Source organism: Rhinopithecus bieti, unplaced genomic scaffold (assembly GCF_001698545.2).
Source record: "Rhinopithecus bieti isolate Rb0 unplaced genomic scaffold, ASM169854v2 scaffold_14825, whole genome shotgun sequence".
NCBI lineage: Eukaryota > Metazoa > Chordata > Mammalia > Primates > Cercopithecidae > Rhinopithecus > Rhinopithecus bieti.
Window position 1 is genome coordinate 185,597 of NW_016807875.1, and position 4,625 is coordinate 190,221.

Sequence of the window (4,625 nt, forward strand, 5' to 3'; positions counted from 1 at the left end):
TATACTATGCCAACACAATATAATCCTAATTACATTTTAGAACTTGTTGAAAACCAAACAATTTGCATGCAAAGATGTGTTCGCCTTCCTCTTCTGGTGGTAGTGATCTAAAGTTGGACATCCTTAATTATCTTGTAACTTGCCAAGAATGTAGATTGCTCTTCTCTGCGAACTATTCCTTGTTTAATACTAACCAATTTATTCTAGTAATAAGAGCTTGAGAAGGAGTATGGTTACCGGTGAAGCTTTCCCATCCTTGGGAAGCCTCTCTCTGTGTACATACTATCACTTAAATTCTTCAGGTAGTCCTTAGACACTCTCAGCATTTCATTGCTACTTTCATCTTGATTATTATGGGACTTATTGCTGTCATAGCTACTGCAGCAGTAGTTGGAATTGTGCTACATTCATCAGTGCAGACAGCAGATTTTGTAAATGAATGACAAAAGTATTCCACTCTGCTGTCTCAAGTTAAAATAGACCAAAAGATAGTTAATCAAATCAATGATCTCCAATAATCTGTAATGTAGCTGGGAGATCAAGTAGCTAGTTTGGAATATAGAATGCAGTTAACATGAGACTTGAATATTTCTGACTTTTGTATCACTCCTCACACATAAAGGAATCAGAGCGTGAATGCAAAATAATAAAAAACGCATCTAGAAGGACACTCTACACACTGGTTTTTTTGATGTTGCAAAATTAAGAGAATTAATATTTAAAGTATCCCAGGCACACATGACAATATTGTTAGCAAATGGAGTCTGTGAAGGAGCTGCAGATAGATTGCAACCATAAATCCTTCGAAATGGATAAAAACACTTGGAGGTTCTGTGATTTCTATGATGGTTGTGTTATTAATCTGTGTTGTTTGTCTTTGTGTAGTCTGCAGATATAGATCCTGACACCTGTGAGAAGTAGCTCACCACAATAAAGCCACCTTTGCTTTTATTGCCCTGCAAAAACAAAAGGGAGAACATGCTGGGAAGAGGCCTCAAGCCTGGCCATAAACAGGTGGTGAGAAGCAGGTCATAAACGAGATCTCAGCAGCACTGTGACATGCTCCTGATGGCTATCATGCCCACATTGGAGGTTGCTGGTTTACCAAAATGAAAACAAGGAACACCTGGCACATCCAGGGCAGAAAACATCTCAAGGTATTCCTAAACCACAAACAATTGTGTGAGTGATCTGTGTCCTAAGGACACATTCCTGCTGGAGATAACTAGCCACAGCCTGTCTCTTTGCTCTCCAAAGAAATACTTTTAGTTAAGCTATAAACTGCAGAAATGATGTTTATGATGGGTTTACTGTCAATAAATTGGTGTGCCAAACTTTGTTGAAGGCTCTCAGTTCTAAAAGCCATTATCACCCTGATCCCAATTTGCATTCTAATTCTGTGTCTGTTTCTATTTCTCCAGCACTTGTGAGTTAGCGTTCCCATGACTGAGCTGGTCTTAGCAAAGAAACCCACTCCTGCAAGGTCTAGGCAGTCTTGAGGAATCCTGAAGATCTTTTTGGATACTTAGAAATTTTGCAGTTTATTTCTGAAGATTTGCTTGATATTTCTTCAGGCTGGCTCATGTCTACCCTCTCCTAGGCTAATGAAATTATACTTCAGAGAAGGATCACACAGAGAAGACAGGTGAGAGTCCACTGCCATCACACCTCCACTGAAGTCTCCTTCTCCACCAAGCCACAGTGACTTGTCACAAGGCAATGGTGACATTCATTGTGACACCAGCCAGAGCTCACAACCAACTTTGGTGCATGTGGATTAGTGACATAGGCTCAGGATCCCAGCTCTTAGAGCTGTCAGCCTGCCTAAGCAGAGAGAAATGGTACTGGCAGAGTAGGCCTAGTAATGGGAAAAATTCTGCCTGTGAAAACCCACTGCAGGATTGTAAAAACCTTGACCCCAGGCCCCTTTGGGCCATCTCTGTGTTTGTGTCACACTGGAGGGGATGGCATTTTGAGACTGTGAGGTGGTCACTGGAAACTGCCCTTCTTTTTTTTTTTTTTTTTTTTGAGACAGAGTTTCACTCTTTTCGCCCCGGCGGGGAGTCAGGGGCCAGATCTCAGCTCACTGCAAGCTCCGCCTCCTGGGTTCACGCCATTCTCCTGCCTCAGCCTCCCGAGTAGCTGGGACTACAGGCACCCGCCACCTCGCCCGGCTAGTTTTTTGTATTTTCAGTAGAGACGGGGTTTCACCGTGTTAGCCAGCATGGTCTCGATCTCCTGACCTCGTGATCCGCCTGTCTCGGCCTCCCAAAGTGCTGGGATTACAGGCTTAAGCCACCACGCCCAGCCAAAACTGCCCTTCTGACTCCATTCCTGAAAAACGGTGTGTCAAGAATTGGGCCCCATGGTGATTGGAATATAGTCTGGTGTATTGTTGAGAATTCTTTGGATGATGGAAGCATGCCTGAGACCCCAGAGGCAAGTATCAGTGAAAGATGGCCAGGCTCTTGACGTCACTGCCTCACTTCATTCTGGGCTCTGCAGGAGCTCTATGGGAAAGACAGGAGCCAAGACAAAGGCAAGTTCAAGGTAAGGCAATGTTCTGACACCATGGACTGTCCATTCATGGGTGCAGAGGAGGATGCCAGTGTCTTAGAGGCTGTCTATGATGATCACAAGCCCAAAAAGGGTGTCTAGTAGTGCTGTTGACCAGCACTGTGAATTTCCCATGAAAGCAAAGAAAAATCAAGGCTTAGCTGAGGGAGAAAGCCACCTTGTACTGGAGTCCAAGCAATGTTCAATGATTCCTGTCAGAGAACAAAAAACCTCTGCAAAGTTCAAAAAATCTCAGCCCCCAGGAGAAAACTACTCACAACCCAGAGCACAGAAAGCTTACCCAAAGTCTTTTTTGCTCTCTGAAATTCCTGGCAGCTAAATAATCTGTGGCAAGAGGCAGTTCCATCCAGCAGCAGCCCAATGAAAAACATCTCCACAATGAGAAGGCTGTGCTGATGAAATGAAACAGAGGCTAGATTACTTGACGAAAGCTAAGTGTGGCTGTCTGCTTCTCATCTTACAGAAATCACATTGAAAGTAGGAGAACAAGAGTTTGCTTGATGGTAGCTGTAATGGGAATTTATGGTTTTAAAAGTATCAAAGGTGCCCAGTCATTAAAATATGACAGTGTTTAGAAGGAAACACTCATGCAATTGATTCTCATGAGGGTTGTTGTCTGTGAACTGGGCAAAGTTTAGTGTGGACATCATTGAGCCAGACCCAGGAAAACCTATGCTGAGAAAGAACATGGAAGTCAGGAAAAGCAGAGGCAAGTATGGAGGCCACATCCCACCCAGCATCAAATCATTCAACTAACATTTTTTTTCAGGTATGAAAAACCTCAAATCAGCAGTTTGCCAGGATGGCCCCATTTGTACTCCAAATGTTTCTTGCACCTTGTAGTACTCACACTTCAACAACTGACCATGGTGTGGACTGTTTTGCAATTAAGGGAATGAAGGGATGAGGTTGGAAACACTTTCTGTGTCATCTGTCTTTATTTATTTGAAAGTGAAGTTGTGTGACCCCATTCACCCTTTACCAGATTGTATATCTGATCTTATTGCTGCTCAATTCTATGACCAAAAAGGATACCCCAAGATGATAGATGAGAGTTTCCTCATGAAGTGAAGCCCCTGCTTAGCTGGGAACTGAATTGAGGTAAATTGAAGTGGCCTTGAGGACAGGACTGCTAGTGTCTGTCCCTGTACTGGCTGCAGGACAATGGAACACTTGAAGATTTCTGTTTTTTGGTGTGGTGTGCCCCCTTTCTTTCTACAAGATTCTGTTTTATTTATTTTTTCACGGGAAGGTGATTTGGATGCCAGCAGGTCTCCACAAGCCACCCAATTTATTGTGGAATCATGATCCTCAGAAAAATAAAAAAATCATGGAGCTGGGCAGCCCAAGCAGAGCCACACTGATAGGTCACCAAAACAATGGGAGACTCAGAAAAAAGAAATGCTGAAGTGCTGTAGCCACATTCCTTTAAGCCGACTCCACTTACATGCACACACGCACATACACACACACAATGCCACACACACAGGTAGACACCCAACACTCGCAGAAACCCTGGGGAACACAGGCAGGCTGTACCTGGAAATCAAAGTGGGGCAAGTTTCAAAAAGTTTCACCCCTACAATGTCTAGGCAGGCTTGAGGAGTGCCGCAGATATTCTTGGATCCTTAGATATTTCGTGGTTTTTTCCTGGGGCTCTGATTGACATTTCTTCAGAATGGCTCAAGTTTGCCCTCTGGTAGGATTATGGAACTATCTCGTGGATTGCACAGAGAAGACAGGCAAGAATCCATTGCTGACACACCTCCATGAAGGTCTCTTTATCTGCCAAGCCTCAGAGAATATTCATTATTCAACAGTGGCATTCATTGTGAAGCTAGCCAGAGCTCACAATCAGGCCTAGGTCCCTGAAACTAGCAATGAGCATTTGGGAAGCAGACTCAGGCGCCTGGCTCTCAGAGCTGTCAGTGGAGGAAAATGGTACAGGAAGATCCGGCCTTGTATCTGGATCTAAGCTGACTGTGAAAACCCAATGCAGGACCCTAAAATTCTTTTTTTTTTTTTTTTTTTTTTTTTTTTTTTTTTTT